This window comes from Mesoplodon mirus, assembly GCF_964341445.2.
Source record: "Mesoplodon mirus genome assembly, chromosome: 9".
Taxonomy (NCBI): Eukaryota; Metazoa; Chordata; class Mammalia; order Artiodactyla; family Ziphiidae; genus Mesoplodon; species Mesoplodon mirus.
In genome coordinates this window covers 75205704-75224417 of record NC_138985.1, presented here as the reverse complement: position 1 = coordinate 75224417, position 18714 = coordinate 75205704, and the positions used below count along the sequence as shown (strand labels likewise).

Below are 18714 nucleotides of genomic sequence, written 5' to 3'. Positions count from 1 at the left end.
GACAACTGATGGGAACATACTGTATAGCACAGGGAACTCTACCTAATGTACTGTGGTAACCTAAATAGGAGGGAAGTTCAAAAGGGAGGGGATATCTGTATGTGTATGGATGATTCATTTTGTTATGCAGTGGAGGCTAACGTGACATTGTAAAGTAACTATACTCCAATAAAAATAAATTAAAAAAACATATAACCAAAATAAATAAATAAATAAAATTTCAGTAAGCTAAAAAAAATAGAACAGGTCATAGAGCATGTGTGGTGGCCCACTATTTTCCATGTGACTTACTTTTTGTGACATTAAATTCCTCCTAGCTTTTTTTCCTTCCTTCAGCTGGCACCACATTTCTTCCCTTTTTCCTTCTGATATCTATCAGTTCTTACACCTGGGCATTGGTAATGATCAAGTGAAATGCTTTCTGCACCCAAATCCTCACTTTTCAGTGAGAAGTTGACTGGGGCTCCATCATAAGGCCTCCAAGCATATTGTAAATTAATCAAAAATGTAAAATCTTTTTAGTACATCTGATTTGGGGTTTTCCTTCTCCATTGGTTCTTCCCTTTGTGTTAGTAATGTTGCAACTTCACATATAGTTATTCATAGTGAATGATCTCTAATGCAAGCTGGTTGACAGCAAGGGAGTCTGAAATGGAGACAGTCCGTAACTACACACAGATCAGAGTGGTACTGGCCATAAATCATTGGTCCTCATCTGTTGTCTTTACTGGAAGCTGACAGAGGTCATTGTGACACATTCTAAAGGGTGGTCTAAGCAGCATGCCCAGAGCTGTGATAAAGGTAGTATTCCATCCACAATGAATTTAGCAAAGACAAAACCTCATCAAAGCAAAGCTCTTTCCCTGAAAAAAAGGAAAATCTATTCACTTGTTACACTTTTATCAAAAGTGCTGATGTCCTTAGAGGTAATAGTAAGCTATCTTGTCCATTGACAAAACACTTGAAAACTGGATTTAGATGGGAATTGTTGGCTTTCTTCAAAAATAATTCATGTCTATTACTATGCCTGGAAGGGATGCACTGCAAACATCAGCAATAAAGAAGGCTTATTTTATGGGAAAAGCAATCTGGTAGACTGAAGACAGAACACTAAATTTGTGTGGTCATGCAAATCTCATAAGCATGAACTAAAATATACTGAGTGCATCAATTAACCAGAGCTCTTATTGGATTTTTTTTCCTACAAAAATGGTTTCTCATCTCAAAACAGTCAGTATTTTAATTTGTTTCCTTTTCAAAGACTAAGGATGTGCTCCTGCTAACAAGCTGCTGCTCATCAAACTATAAGGAGAGAATTAATTTAATGAAGAGTTTCTATTTAGGAAGAAGCAGTAGGAGGAAAGGGCAACAGTGGGAGCTTCCACCAGGCTGGCTAGGGTTTTACATGCTGGAGAAGCAGCTGGAAATTTGGATGACAGTTTTCAAAGATGGATGATAAGGAAAAGGTCACTGAAATTGAAATGGTGGGTGGGAAAATGGAGCAGACCAGGATAATGTGGCAAAACTGAATCATCTCATGCGTGTTAAAGCTTTTAAGGAACTCTTTTCTTTTTGTTTCAAACAGTTTGCTATTCTCCCTGGTGACTAACTGTCCCACGAATGGCATAGATTATTGGCCCTTTTCTTCCACCCAAATCAATTCTAAAAGCAATTTTTAAAGTTCAGTTTATATGATAGAGGATGTTCCCTTCAGACCCAAGAAAAATTGTGAATGTGTGTCTTTTACTTAAGTATGATTTTTTAAGCGAATGTTTGTTTCCAAACTACCTTAAAAACAGTGTGTGTATTTACAAAACTAACAAACACTATAGCTTGGAAAATTCCTTTGGCACAGACCGGAGCGATCAGCCACAAATGCTCCTGACTTAAAAGCTGCACCAAATAAAACTTGACAGCAAGGCAAAATATTTTATAGGCAAAGTGACATTTTATAATAATGGAATAATAAATGCAGAAGGGAAAATGAAGCAAGGCTGAAATATCATCTCAGATCCCTTGGATGCTAAAGAGGGGTGAATCTCAATTAGACTTTTCCTGTTTTTATTGCACTAATAATTATGGCTATGACTGAAGCACTCAAACTTAGAGATCTCCAGTATTTCTAATCATGGTGTCACATGTCTCCAATCACTTGTCTATATGAGAATGTGATGATACAGTGCAAAAGCCTTGGCAGCATGCTGAAGTGGATGGAAGAGAGCAATGGGAAAATCACAGGACCACTTTATCAAGCACTTCAACTTGGAACCAAATCAAGCAATGTTTTTTTGTTTGTTTTGTTTTGTTTTTTTTGCAGTATGCGGGCCTCTCACTGTTGTGGCCTCTCCCGTTGCAGAGCACAGGCTCCAGATGTGCAGGCTCAGCGGCCATGGCTCATGGGCCCAGCCGCTCCGCGGCATGTGGGATCTTCCCGAACCAGGGCATGAACCCGTGTCCCCTGCATCGGCAGGCGGACTCTCAACCACTGCGCCACCAGGGAAGCCCTCAAGCAATGTTTTAATCATCCTGATGAACACAATCCAACCCAAAACATCTAGAACTCGACAGAAATCAGATTACAAATGGAATTAATAAAGACCAAGTAAGTTTACTTGCCTGTCTCCATCTTCCTCCCCTTGATGAAACTCAACTACCAGAGGTGATTTGGGCCAGTTTAGGAAAATCAGCAAGGGTCCATCAATCATCCTTCTATTCCATAGCACAACAATTGTAAAGAGGGTTAAAAAAACAAACAAACCCTGATGTTTAACTCTGGGAAAAGAGAAACAGTCAAGGCTGGTCTTAACACAGTGGTTTTTTAGATTAGGATGAAAAGACAGCCAGGGTAACAAGGAGAGGAAAATTGGAGTGTGTTTTCACTCAGTTCTAGAGATATGCATCTGCCTTTCTCTAAGTCCTGGTCAAATGTACTTTGGGACAGATGGTAGCTAGACTTATTGTGATAACCATGTCGAAATGTATATAAATATCGAATCACTATGACGTATGCCTGAAACTAATATGATACTGTATGTCAACTGTATTTCAATTTTAAAAAATGTACTTTGGGTTCACAATGGACTCCAGACTGGAAAAACCCTGTAAGTCCTCATTTTCATCACTCAGAAACAGATGTTTCCGCAAAAGAATGACCATGGTGTAACACAGAAGAAATAAACCAAGGCAACAAGGAACTCAAAATCATCAAATTAGTAGATAAAACAATGATTTAACTAGGCATTAATTATTCATTCATTTGATAGCCATTTATTGATGCCCACTTTATCCAAGGTACTTATGAGGTGATGGAGTACAACTGGAAAAGACTCAAGCGTCTTATCTCTGGATAGTTGGTTTCATTAGGTCTGGAGTGGGGTTTAGAAACAGGTCACTGTTTTTTTTTTCTTTTTAACTACTAAGATAATTCTAAGGATCAGCAAATTGGGAACTCATGACCTGAAACAGTGATTATCAATCTTTTTGTTGTCTGGTAGGTCATAGAGAGAACGGTAGGGAGGAATTAGAGTTGATCCAGAGACCATTGATCATAACTCCAGTCTCTGTGGTTGTAGGACAGCAGCTACAGGGGGTGTTGCTGGGGAAGACTCAGGACTCTTGATTCAAACACTATGTTACTGCTTAGAAGCTATGTGACCAGGATCAAGTCATTAAACTCGAAGAGGAAATTACACCCACTTTCAGAATTGTTCAGCATTCCAAGTGAGATCATAACAAGGCTCTGCCCAGTGCCTGGTCCATTGTAAGGCTGAGTTTCTGTCCTTTTCTTGCATGTGGCGTACCCTCTCTTTTTTCCCTGTTACTTTTAAAAATTGTTTTCATTTTTCATAACCCAATCCCAATCCACATTCTCCATGAAAGTTTCTCGACACCCCACTACTCCCACCTCTAAGGCTCACTGACCTCCCTCTTCTATACTCCTTCAGCCCTCATATTCAGGATCACAAAATCTGATGCTGAATTGTCCTCCAATTACTTCATGGGTATTGCTTTAGTTTTCCTGGCTGGGTTCTTGCTGAGCACTTGGACAATGTTTTCCTCCATAGAGATACAAAAGAATTACTTGTTGGTTGGTCAAAAGTACCTGTTGGGCTGCTGCCATAAGAGACATCTAGGGCTTCCCTGGTGGCGCAGTGGTTGAGAATCTGCCTGCTAATGCAGGGGACACGGGTTCAAGCCCTGGGCTGGGAGGATCCCACATGCCACGGAGCAACTAGGCCCGTGAGCCACAACTACTGAGCCTGTGCGTCAGGAGCCTGTGCTCCGCAACAAGAGAGGCCGCAATAGTGAGAGGCCCGTGCACCGCGATGAAGAGTGGCCCCCGCTTGCCACAACTAGAGAAAGCTGTCGCACAGAAACGAAGACCCAACACAGCAAAAATAAATTAATAAATTAATAAACTCCTACCCCCAACATCTTCTAAAAAAAAAAAAAAAGAGACATCTAAAGAGGGAGGGGATACCCTCACTTTTCTGTCAGCATAATGCAGTCGAGACCTGCCAACCCTGCCACCGTCTCTGGTAGGCATTAGTATTCTGAAAAAATCATCAGAATGCCAGTCTCCTTCCACCCCCACTCATTTATTTTGTTGGAAAAATGCAGGTTTTGCATTTTTCCATGAACCAGATTTTACTCTATGCACAGAGTGAATGCAGCGTCTGTGTTTAGCATCCCAATGTGATAATTACGCATTATGCTTACTCCGTGGCTAAATCCTACATTTCTAAACTAAAACACAAAGGAATGACTAAATACTCTAGTGTGTTATCTTGCCCTTCCTTTCCATTGTGATTTTTTTTCTTATCATCCAGATTGCCCCCATGCTGAACCGTGACTGTAAAAATAACGGAGAAACCTCAGATGTGTATATAGCTTGAAAGGTGAGTGACAAGAAGAGGGGAATTGCAGGGACATCTGTGCCAGCAAACACATGAGCATATTGGGAAGAGGTAGCAGTGTGTGTGTGTGTGTGTGTGTGTGTGTGTGAAACAGTATGCCTATGGAGAAAAGATTTTTTTTTTAATGAGAAACAAAAGCTGGGTTATGTAAGCAGCATGGTTCGAAATGGCTTGTATAGCAAGAATGGAAATAGGGTATGAATATTAATAAGAAATTCTGAATATCATTTGACCACAATTTTATCCAGGAAGCTTTAGATGTGTAGATCACATAATATATCATACAAATTCAAAACCAACTAACCCCATTGCCTAAATTTCCCCCTTCAGCACACTAATAACCAGTTTATTAATATTTCCACATATTACTCAGCCAATTTGCCTTAAACAAATTAGAATTTTGCATCTCTGAAGACCTAAAAGTGAAAGAAGAAAGAAATAACAAAACAAGAACCATATACAAAAATTAACTCCAAATGGATCAAAGGATTAAATGTAAGAGCCAAAACTATAAAACTCACACAAGAAAACATAAGGGTAAATCTTTGTGACCTTGGGTTGGACAATGGATTCTTAGATATGACCCCAAAACATAAGCAAGGTAAGAAGAAAAAATAGATATGTTGGACTTCTTTGAAATTAATTAGGTACTTTCAAAAGACACTATCAAGAAAGTGAAAAGACAACCCACAGAATGGGAGGAAATATTTGCAAATCATGTATCTGATAAGAGCCTTGCATCTAGAATATATAAAGAACCCTTATAACTCAGTAATAACAAGTAACCCAATTAAAAATTGGCAAAGCATCTGGGGCTTCCCTCGTGGTGCAGTGGTTGAGAATCTTCCTGCTAATGCAGAGGACACGGGTTCGAGCCCTGGTCTGGGAGGATCCCACATGCCATGGAGCAACTAGGCCCGTGAGCCACAACTACTGAGCCTGTGTGTCTGGAGCCTGTGCTCCGCAACAAGAGAGGCCGCGATAGTGAGAGGCCCACGCACCGCAATGAAGAGTGGCCCCCGCTTGCCACAACTAGAGAAAGCCCTCGCACAGAAATGAAGACCCAACACAGCAAAAATAAATAAATTAATTAATAAACTCCTACCCCCAACATCTTCTTTAAAAATTGGCAAAGCATCTGAATAGACATTTCTCCAGGAAAGATAAACAAATGGCCAGTACGCAAGTGAAAAGATCACTAGTCATTAGGGAAATGCAAATCAAAACCACAATGAGATACCACTTCACATTCACTAGAATGGCAATAAAGGCATACCTTGGAGATATTGCAGGTTTGATTCCAGACCACTGAGATAAAGTGATTAGCTCAATAAAGGGAGTCACACAATTTTTTTGATTTCCCAGTACATGTAAAAGTTATGTTTACACTACACTGTAGTCTATTAAGTGTGCAATAGAATTATGTCTAAAAAACAATGTACATACCTTAATTTAAAAATACTTCATTGCTAATCATCTGACAGCTCAGGTTGCCACAAACTTTCAATATTTAAAAATGCACTATCTGTAAAGCACAATAAAATGAGATATACCTGTAACTCAAAAGTCAGGTAATAATAAGTGTGGGTGAGGATGTGGAGAAAATGCAACCCTCATACACTGCTAGTGGGAATGTAAAATGGTACAGCTACTTTGGAAAACAGTTTAGCAGTTCCCCAGACAGTTAAACATAGAATTGACATTTGACTCAGTAATTCCACTCCAGATATATACTCAAGATAAATGAAAACACATGTCCACACAATAATTTGCACACAAATATTAATAGTAGCATTATTGATAATAGCCAAAATGTAGAAACAACCCAAATATTCATCAACTGATGAATGGACAAACAAAATGTGGTTATCCATACAATGGGATATTAATCAACCATAAAAAGGAATTAAGTACTGGTTTCATGCTATATCGTGGATAAACCTTGAAAACATTGTGCTAAGTAAAAGCAGCCAGTCACAAAAGACCACATGTCATATGATTCCATTTATATAAAATGTCTACATAGGCAAATTCCTAGAGATAGAGAGTTGAGTAGTGTTTGCTTAGGTCTGTGGAGAATATAATGGTGACAGCTAAAAAGATACGGGGTTCCCTTTTGAAGTGATAAAAAATGTTCTAAAATTGACTATTATGGTGGTTGCACAACTCTGTAAATATACCAAAAACTACTGAATTGCGTACTTTAAATGGGTAATGTATGTGAATTATTATTTCAATAACACTTTGCAAAAGAAAAAAAAAGAAGAAAGAGAAAAAAAGGAAAAATGAAGCAATCAGCATGATCTTGGACTCTGTTAGAAGCTCAAACTATCAAATAAAACTGTATCAATGAAATTGTTAGTGAATTAAATGATAGAAAATGAAAAGAAAATGCTCACATAAAACCCCATCCCAACCTCTAATCCATTCCCTAAAGCTCACGCACCATGATGTGAATTTCAACGTTGGGCTCTTACATAAGTGAGAGTTTCTTCCTCGAGCAGAACTTTGATCCTCCATACATTTGTCTTGAAAATTGGAAGCCTCAAAGCGAAGTTGGTGTCAAATGGCTGACTACCAGGTGGCATTTGTCACAGTGTTCAACCTCCGGAGCCTAAACCTGATAGTATTTTTGTTGAGTAATCTCCCAGAATTTGATTAGGAAACCAGTGAATCTCGAGAATGAGATCAAATGAGCAAATCTTAACTCCTGAATCAGGGATAGTAAGGGCAAAGATTAAATATACTTCAACCTGTCCATGGACTCTAGCCCAGAATGGATCTCTAGGCCAGTGTTTTCAAACTGTGCCCTGTGGAGGCTACTGTGGGGAGAGAGCCCAGGAGGATATGCTTCAGGGCATCCCCCAGAGAATCTCTGCTTCTACCTGTTCTAAATACAGAGTTTCCTCTTAAAGAAGAGATTTAGCAGATTTTTGGCTAAAACAAGTATTGAAACCTAGGGATCTAGACCATATTAATTCACAGAAGCATCCTCACAAGGTTTTTGGCAAAAAATAGATCGCATTCAGGTCCTGATATCACTCACAGAGGAAACCTCACCAGCTCACACAAGACCTGCTTCCTACGAAGGACCCTCACCCAAAATATTTCTGGGAGGGTCCTGGAGGCATTTTGCTTACTCTCAAGAACAAGTCAACATTTATTCATTCAAAAAGCATCAACTCTGTGCCTGGCACAATGCAAGTATCTGCCATGCTTCAGGTCAGGAGTTCCTGCCCTTCCCTCATCCTTGACTTAGTTTTTTTGGCTAGACAATACTAACACTTCCAACCATGAGAGACAGCCTATCTTTCCAGTCACTTTTGACCAGCTACTAATAAAAAAAATGCAATAACACCTTGATGTTTCCTTGAGGAAACATGATGCTCCCTAATCCTTCCAACACAAATACATACCAAGAAGATTTTCTGGCTCTTAAAAAATGATCGTCTTAGGTCAGAGATAAAGCTAGATTTTCATCACGTAGCTTTAGACTATGGGGTTTCTAATATTAATGGACTGTCTGCTGTTTGCAGAATAAACAAGCTTTTGAAAATCTAACTTCCAAAACCAGCCATTGCTGGTTTCATGTGGAATCTAACTAGCAGTTTCTGACTTGGCCTCACCCAGCTTCCCACTAAAATACCCATGGGGACTCAGAACAATGAACCCTCAGACAGACAACCCACCCACTACCAGAGTATGTATGACAACTGCACTAACTCATTAGTGGCGTTCAATATTTGTAGGGAAGAAACCAGCTTTGGCAGAACCAATGAAAAAATTTATGCCTTCCACCCTGACTCAGGGATCTGAGTCTCTCCCAGCCATAACTTGGACAAGTGCTCTTTTGCCTTACTCCATCCGGGAGGTCAAAGCATTAGAATACGTCAATCTTTTCAGAGCAACCTAGGTAGAAAAAAATTGGATATTTAGATTTTTGTCTCTATATTTTTGGCAATATTGCTTCTATGCGCCAATACTATGGTGAAATTATCTTAAATTTGAATGATGATAGAAAGAATTCTATTTTGTTCACTGATGTGCACCCAGTACCTAGAACAGTGCCTGGCCATAGAGTAAACACTCAATTAATATTCACTGTTTAAATGTTTGTATGTAATTAGTTTTAAAAAATAATCAATAGGACCTCAATTGGCTTCTACTCACACTTGCACTTTAGTTTTTGAAGAGAATTTAGGCATGGAATTCTTTAATAATTGATGGATACGTTATTTCATAAAGAATTTAATCATGAAATTCACCAACAACTTAGAGGAATAAAAGCAGGAGCTTGATGAAAGAAAGAATAGTCCATTTAACAGCAAAGGAATTAAAATAAAAAGGAACTTTGTTTATTTGTGACCTTCAAGGAATCAGCCCCACATCCTCTCCCTGCCCACCGGCAGCCAGTGCTAGCAAGTCTGCTCATTTGCCAGAGCAGAGCTGGGTTCCCTGTCAGTGCTGCTGACAGCAAAAACAGAATAATTACTTCTTAAAGCCATGTATTAATTGAAGCACTTGGGAGAATTCAATTTGTAAAAAATATAGAATTCAGTGGGAACAAAAGAAATACTGTGTTTAAAGTCAGAATAGAAAGGTTAGAGACTAAAGAGAGGTGAACTGAACGAAGTGTGGGGAAAACATGGTGAGCGGAAGGCACTAGGGAGACCAGCTCCTCACGACAGTGTGCTTTGCACACACCTCTCCGCCCGCCAGTGTAGGCACCGCCCTCTGCACACTTACACCACCTGCCTCCCACTATCCAGACAAGGTGGGGAAAACTCACTAACCTCCTGGTGTTGATTCTAGAACCTACTTATTTTAGGAAAGGGCACCAATGTCATGAGTACTGACTGGAGATTGAAGTCCACATGGCGTTAAAGGTAGCTCTGGGGCCTTCTTTCTTTCTCTTTTCTCCCTGTCCCAACTCCTATGACTCTTATCTCTAAATTATTCCTTGACTTCCTCAGCTTTGAGGAATAAACATAAAGTAGGAGGCTAAAATAGTTTTAATTCTGTCATTTAAAGGTGCTTTCAAATATAGGTTTTATTATGCTTTAAGTATGGTAAGGCCTCCAGATCAGAAGACAACTGCCACTGAAAAGATAGTTTGTTATACTCACAGATGCCAAGAAGAGGGGCATACTACATCATGGAGGGCTATGTAGGGAAGCACCAGGGCTGGTCAGGAGGCAGAGGGAGAGGGGAAAATTGTGAGCAAGAGCCTTCATTATGATTTCTGAAGGAAGGAATGGGTCTGGCATGGTACACGGACTTAGGATTGGCTAATTTGGACCATTTCAATGGGCTCTGGGGCACAGAGTCTGTCCCTAGTCTGTCAGTTTTCTAGTTCCTGACCCTGTGGAGATTAGGGCAAGTGTACAGTGGCCCAGAATGTGAAAGCTGGATAAAGGCAGTGACTGGGGATAAGGGCTCTGGATTGGTTGCTTTGCATTTGAAAGGCGTGCTCACTGTCCAGTTGTTCACTATCTCTAGGAATCAGCTAGCCCCGGGAGGGGTAGTCCCTCCAAGCTCAGCAAGGCCCTAGAAATGAAAGCATCAGAACACAGAAAATAAAAGACATGGTTCATACAAGAGGCACTTGCATAGATTGAGTTTACTAGACTAGTAAAGCATTTCACTTGGTGACTTCCATCATAGCACGGAACTCCAGTTTTTGGAAGGTCAGGCTCCTTATAAATTCAAAACCAAAAAGGGTCCCACAGTGAACGTGAATAAACTGCTTGTATTTCTTGGGAACCATCCTCATCCTTACCCTGGGGATTTTCCCTCTCTGAATACTAAAAAAATGCTTCAGGAGAAGGATGCTTTATATTTCATTCTTGAGGTTAACTTGTCACAATATGAAGGAAAAGGATGGTTTAGGAACTGTTGATGAGAACAGGGAGATTTTCTCTCCATTGCAAGGTGAAAATCCAGCCTAGTACATCAATAGTAGAAGCTCTTATCAGTCAATAGAAGTTCAGAGCCTTGGAGAAACGGGTCTGCAGGAAATTACTTTGCTGGAGTGAAAAAAAAAATGACATCAGGTTATTGGCCCCAAGTGGCTCTTAACTTCCAAAAATAAAATACAGATGAAGATGTCAAAAGAAGGGGGAATGTTCAACCACACTAAAAATTAAGATTTCCTACCAGCATATTACTGGAGTTTGGAAAGAATTCTCTCTAGCACTAAGGCTGTTGGAATTGAATTGAAAAATATAATCAGTGGCTCATTCAATGAATACCAGTTTACCAAATGGTAAGAAGAGCTTGCTTTCTTCTTGCACTGTTTACACCCTGGTTGCTGGAACCCAAGAGGGGGTATATAGATTTATCGTTCTCTGGGATGGATAGACAAGCAAAGCAAAAACAGAAGCAAAATATGCCCATGGAAAAAATGTATTAACAATGAATAAAGGATGTCAGACCTGATGCTAAAAACTATAGAGGAAAAATAAGCCTCCGAAATGGCTTTATTTCAGAAACCAAAGGAAATTGTTAAAAACTGTCAACCTTAACAGGATGAAAGATATAACTTTTGTGGAAATGAAGCAGGAAAGAAATAGGAATAGAAGAGTCTGAGATGAAAAGGGGACTGGGTGAGATAAGGAAGGTATTCAAGAAAACTAAAAATGTAATAATAGCAGAACCCCAAACCACAACAATTACTGGGAAAAAACTGAAACTGTCAGAAAATCAAATCAGTGTAGAGGAGGCAAGATTTAGAAACTCTTCAGGAAAACAGAAAGAAAATAAAGAAATAAAAAATGATAAGAAAGAGGATGATAAATGTCTAGGACAGAGAACAGAGAGTCAGCTGAGAAATTGTGTGGTGGACCTGAGGAAGGAAACACAATGACAGAACAAGAGCAAGAAATCAGACTTCCCCAGACCAAAAAAAACTGGGGAATTTGACTTGGTAGGCTTCATCACATTCCTAGAAAATTTAGTACATCTTGACAAAATACTTGACATACAAGAACTACAAGAAAGGAAAAAATATATATAAGCTTCTAAGCCAAAAAGTGGGTTATGTGTAAAGGATAAAAATCAGGTTAGCCTCTGTGACACTAATCTGTGGCTAGATTTTATGGTGTGAAAAGTCAGCTGATAATGACAGGAACCACTTAGTGCAAGTAACTGTTGAGAATTTACTTACAATATCAAAGACAAGTCTAAGAAAACTTTTTGAAAAAGAAGGTATATATGACAAAAGAATAATTTAATTCATAAAATTTAAGTCAAAAACTTAAAATTGTGTTATAAAACCCAAGAATTAGGGCAATTAAGGTAGGAAAAATGTTTTAAATCCCACATATCATATGAGGACTCAGAAGATTGCTATCCATTCTTGATTTGATATAAGAAGATTACAGTTTTTAATGTTATTTTTTAAAAAAAAAAACCTTAAAGACAACCAACAGCAACATGAAATGCACAATACATGACCTGCAAATCAGGGAAGATAAATGCAAACATATCACAATGTGATCCTGGCCTATTAAAAAACTCAAAATGGATTAAAGACCTGAATGTAAGGCCAGACACTATAAAACTCTCATTGGAAAACATAGGCAGAACACTCTATGACATAAATCACAGCAAGATCCTTTTTGACCCACCTCCTAGCGAAATGGAAATAAAAACAAAAATAAACAAATGGGATCTAATGAAACTTAAAAGCTTTTGCACAGAAAAGGAAACCATAAACAAGACCAAAAGACAACCCTCAGAATGGGAGAAAATATTTGCGAATGAAGCAACTGACAAAGGATTAATCTCCAAAATATACAAGCAGCTCATGCAGCTCAACATCAAAAAAACAAACAACCCAATCCAAAAATGGGCGGAAGACCTAAATAGACATTTCTCCAAAGAAGATATACAGATTGCCAACAAACACATGAAAGGATGCTCAACATCACTAATCATTAGAGAAATGCAAATCAAAACTACAATGATGTATTACCTGTCACCGGTCAGAATGGCCATCATCAAAAAATCTACAAACAATAAATGCTGGAGAGGGTGTGGAGAAAAGGGAACCCTCTTGCACTGTTGGTGGGAATCTAAATTGATACAGCCACTATGGAGAACAGTATGGAGGTTCCTTTAAAAAACTAAAATTAGAATGACCATATGACCCAGCAATCCCACTACTGGGCATATACCCTGAGAAAACCACAATTCAAAAAGAGTCATGTACCACAATGTTCATTGCCACACTTTTTACAATAGTCAGGACATGGAAGCAACCTAAGTGTCCATCGACAGATGAATGAATAAAGAAGATGTGGCACATATATACAATGGAATATTACTCAGCCATAAAAAGAAATGAAATTGAGTTATTTGTAGTGAGGTGGATGGACCTAGAGTCTGTCATACAGAGTGAAGTAAGTCAGAAAGAGAAAAACAAATACCATATGCTAACACATATATATGGAATCTAAAAAAAAAAAATGGTTCTGATGAACCTAGGGGCAGGACAGGAATAAAGACACAGACATAGAGAATGGACTTGAGGACATAGGGAGGGGGAAGGGTAAGCTGGGACGAAGTGAGAGAGTGGCATTGACATATATATACTACCAAATGTAAAATAGATAGCTAGTGGGAAGCAGCTGCATAGCACAGGGAGATCAGCTCGGTGCTTTGTGACCACCTAGAGGGGTGGGATAGGGAGGGTGGGAGGGAGACCCAAGAGGGAGGGGATATGGGGATATATGTGTACATATAGCTGATTCACTTTGTTATACAGCAGAAACTAACAACATTGTAAAGCAATTATACTCTGATAAAGATGTTAAAAAGAAAAAAAGGAAAAGAAAATACATTGGTATCCCTCACAATACTGGTATGTCTTTACATTTACTGGGGGATAAGTAAACTTGAAAATATATTTAAATGTAGTAATTTTTTGGGCTTCCCTGGTGGCGCAGTGGTTGAGAGTCCGCCTGCCGATGCAGGGGACACAGGTTCGTGCCCCGGTCTGGGAAGATCCCACATGCCGCGGAGCAGCTAGGCCCGTGAGCCATGGCCGCTGAGCCTGCGTGTCCAGAGCCTGTGCTCTGCAACGGGAGAGGCCACAACAGTGAGAGGCCTGTGTACCGCAAAACAAACAAACAAACAAACAATTTTTATACATGCATTAAAAACAGACACAATAGCTGTGTAAAAAAAAAGTCTATTAAAATCTATTTGTAATAGGCATGTATTTATTTTCATTTCAATTTTTAGTGTTTTCTAAAATAAATATAGAGGATGGATAAATAAATATATATTTATTATATAAATAAATATAAATAATTTAAATAATAATTAAACTATTAATTTAAATAAATATTAATAATTAATTAATTAGCATTAATTAATAATTATTGATTAAATTAATAATACAAATTTTATATATTTATATAATAAATATACTTAATTTTATATTAACTTTAAATATAAAATGTTTTATTCTTAAAAAAGAGACGTCTCTCATACATAAATGAAAAGAAATTCATTGGCATTTTCCAACCAGTTTCCATGACCAGCATTTGTTTATTCTGTGCAATTCACCATCAGAACGGTCCTCATGGGCAGACTCAATTTAAAAGCCTATGAGAAAATGGTCTTAGTGCAAACTTCAGTTGGATTTTTGGAAAAAAATAATCTGAATTGCTTTAGATAACTATTTTGAACATCTACTGGGTTATATAGAAGGTTCTTCTTTTCTTTAAATTCTAGATTAGCAGTTCTTCATGTGCCTTTGTCTTTGATTAGACTATGGTCTCTTGGAGGCCCAAGATTTTTTTTTTTTCCGATTCCCACTACCTATCCCAGAACCTGAATATATGATTGTTCCATTGAAGTGAAATGAAATGATATAAATGAAATTATTCTGCCACATGGTTTGTGCCATCACCATGTTCATTCCCATTATTGGACGAAAGGCACTGAACTCACAGCTTCTGCTTTCTTTAGTTGCATCTTGGGCAATTTCAAACTATTCCTCCCTCCAATTTTTTTTAAAGTTTACTCACACCTGCAAAACCCAGGTGGTTACTATATATGCTTTTAATTACCAGTAGCTTAAATGTACCATAGTTGTAAAATTGCATTTGTTTTGCTTACATTTAAAACTTTTTCCATCATCTGACTTTATTTAGGTCCTGACTTTTCTTCCCCCAATTTCTATATAGCTGCATTAATTTCACTTTCTTCAGAAAACTTGTTTGAGCTAATAATTTAAACATGACATGCTTTTTCACAGCTCCAGGCCTTCGCTCATGCTGTTCACTTGGCCCAAGCCTCCTTTCCCTTCCTTTCCCCTCATATTTATACTCGTCTGAATTCAGATGTCACCTCTTCGATGAAGCTTCTTTCCCTATGAGTTTTCATTGCACACTGTATGGTCATTATGCTAATGCTTCTCCAGCATGGCAGCGCCTGTCTCCTTCACACCCAGCCCCCTTCTTAGAACACTATGACATACAAATATTCAATAAACCAATTTACTGCGAGCAGACCATGTGCAAAGTCCTCTACCAGACCCCCAGGGTACAGCATTGAACAGGCAAGTAACAGTGACAAGGTACTCTCCTCAAGTAGCTCCCAAGCTTGTCTAATAAAATAAAGATTAGTTTTGATAGAGCTGTGACCAAAATAGAATGAATACTTGCAGTGTCTGTTTTGATAGGAAGGGTCTATTCTGATAGGTGATCAAGGCAGACCTACTTGAGGGGAATCTAAGGCAAAGGTCTGAAATATAAGAAGGAGCTCACCATGCGGAGAACCAGGTAAGCGCCTTCCAGGCAGACAGAAGAGCATGTACAAAGCCCCTGAGGAGGGCACAAGCTTGCTCTGTTCAAGGAAAAGGCCAGTGTGCCTGGAGCAGAGGGTGAGAATCACCCCCAGTGGAGAAGAGTGGTATGAGTTGAAGTCAGGCAGGGGGACCCCGATAACGCTGGCCCTGCAGCCAGCAGGGAATTTTGTTTTAATTCCATTGGCCATGAGTTCCCACTCAAGAGTTTTAAATGGGAAGTGACATTACCTCATTTCTATTTTTAAAAGATCACTGTGAAAGTGGATTGTTACAAGATACATTTTGGGTGGATAGTGGTGCTGTTTACCAAGGTTGGGAAGAAGGTGGGGTGTGGAGTGTGTTTCCAGGGCTGGGGGTAGGTTTTAGACACAATGTGTTTGAAAGTGGAACAATCAAGTAGGTAGGCAGATTTATGAATTCACACTTCATGAGAAATGTCTGGCTCAGAGATTTAATTTAGGAGATAGTCGCATCTAATGGTATTTCAGGCTATGGGATAGGAAAAGATTAGTTTGGAAGAAATGGAATAGGACCCAGGTCAAGTCCTGAGGCAACCAATCATTCAGAGGTCAGATGGAAGAGGGAAAACTAGCAAAGGAGTCCAAGAAAGAGAAGCCAGTAATGTTGGGGGAGTGTGACTTGAAGGGAAACAAAAGGAGAGTATTTTAGAAGGAGGAAACAGCCTGTTGTGTGGAATGATGCTGGCAGAGTGAGTGAAGGAGGATAGAAGATGTCCTTCTGTGTTGATAAATCCCAGGTGGTTGGCCACTTTGTCAAAAACAGTTTTGATGGGGTGGCGGGAACAGAAGTCAGGTTGGCATGGATTGTAGAGAGGGTGGAAATGAGAAAGGAGAGACAGTGAGGGAGTTGGCCTTCGAGACAAATTTTGCTGTGAAGGGGAGCAGAGAAGTCACTTTCTACCTATCTCCATAATACATACAGGACATAAGGTTTTGAACACACTGTAATACCTCTTCTTCACTACTGCTCAAAATATAGCAAGAATCAACTGACCAAACAGCAATATTTACAAGAAACGGTGTGGTTGGGAGAAGTTTTCTTTTAATCACGTATTGAAACCAAGTTCCCCTAAGACTGAGTTCCCCTGACAAGTTTATGGTTAACTTCTTTATCAAAAATTTTATTCCTTTTCTTATCCCCTCTGACCTCAATCCTGTGCTAACTGAATGCTAAACATCCAGAGTAAGATGAATAACACTGCTGGTGTCGATAACACTGTTAATGTACTGAGACTCGGGTTGCTTCTCCTGGGCAAGATGAGCTAACAGACCCACCCCACCATGCCCCTGGTCATGGACCACCAGACCAGAGACCCCTAAACTGTAGGCATCTTGACTCCCAAAACTACACCTAAGAAATGTCACAAGAGGATGACTACCCCCAGCCTCGTTTTTCTTCCCCTTTAAAAAATCCCTAACTCAAAGACCAAGTTGGTGTGGGTCTGAGGCTTGTCTCCCACTCTCTTGCTTGGCGCCCTGCAATAAATCCTGATTTTGCTGCAAACACTTGCCATCAGAGTTTGGCTTTCTGTGCCGTGGGCACATGAGCCCTTGCTTGGTTACAGTGTTTTTTCGTTCATTTCTGTACTATCCTACACAGCTAAATTAACAATAGCTGACATCTTAAAGGGAATTATAATTTTCCAACTAAAATATTAATTTATTCAATACTCCTAACAACCCTATGAGACAGATACTCTGACTATTCCATTTCATAGATGAGGAATCCAAGAGAGTTAAGAGATTACACCAGACCACAGAGCTAGTGAGTGGTAGAGGCAGAATGAAGACCCAAGTTCTAACTCCAATGTCTGCATTCCCAACCTTTGCAAAACAAGAGGTGGAGATAAGAAAGAAGTTATTAATGGCTTAGGATAAACACTGGAATCTTAGCCATCCTCATTTAAAGAAAAATGGTCTTTCTCAATTCACTAATAATTTTGGTAACAAGATGAATGGCTTTGTTGAATAATCCTTAGCAATAATTTAAATAATTCTACGGGTAGCTGAGAATAAATGAATGGAGGCCTTAGGTATGATTCCTTCCCTTTTTTTTAGTGCTAGAAGGAAAGGGATTTAGGAAACGCTGTGAACTTCCTACTAAATTTGGAATACTGATGACAATATTCTAAATAAGTCTCTGACAATATGCCCCAGATATTCATAAGAGAAGTGTCTGAGTAAAAGTAGTAGTACATGCTTTATTTACTGGATTTATGAAAATGTGCTTATAGCAGTAGCTTCTAGGCATGTTTAAAAAGAAAGTAGGTTCCCTGAACATTTGACAAACTTCCATCAGTAGTTAAGGCAACATCCAGGTAGAAAAGTTGAGTCACATGCATTACCTAAAGAGATCACCAAATGCATAAACATCAAGAAATGATACACAGGAAGTATGAGCATACACAGGATGGATACCCCCTTAAAACAGAACCCATATGACTCTTCAAATCAATGCTCTATGCATTAAGAGAGCAAAGTGACACAACTCAACTCTAGGAGATGTTTAAGGCAGACAGTCATTCAATCATACATGCAGTTAGTCATCTCACAAATGGTTTTGAGTTTTTCTAAGCACTCAGCATTGCAAAAGAAGAGGCTCAAGCTCTTGGGGAATTTATGATCTTTATGGAGAGATGAGTTCTTTGGCTTATTTGTTGAGTGCCATAGGAGTGATAGACATAAGAGTGACATTAGGATGAATGAATACAAGGCATAGTTTAAAATTTTTTTTTTTTGCAATTTTTAAGGAAATATGTGCCCGGTGTTTAAATTACAAACAAAAGAAGTAAAACAAACACACACAATTCATCCTTAGAGAGCATTGATATTTTTGGATATGCATTTATACAGTTGAAATATAATGTACATACAAACATCTATCTCTTTTTCATTCAATGATATGTAGTGTTTCATACCACATGATATAATTTCCAACATCATTAAAAATTCTTCATAT

The 18714-nt window shown here is 38.9% G+C and overlaps 1 protein-coding gene across 1 annotated transcript in view; it reads left to right on the top strand.

Annotated features, from left to right (window-relative positions):
* The first annotated feature begins 2404 nt into the window (after positions 1-2404).
* Positions 2405-18714, top strand: part of ELMO1 (engulfment and cell motility 1) — a 596918-nt gene continuing 580608 nt past the window's right edge. Inside the window, exons 1-2 of the mRNA XM_082632561.1 lie at positions 2405-2602; positions 4830-4898. The gene's annotated coding sequence lies outside the window, so the exon portion shown is untranslated. The remainder of the gene's footprint in view (positions 2603-4829; positions 4899-18714) is intronic.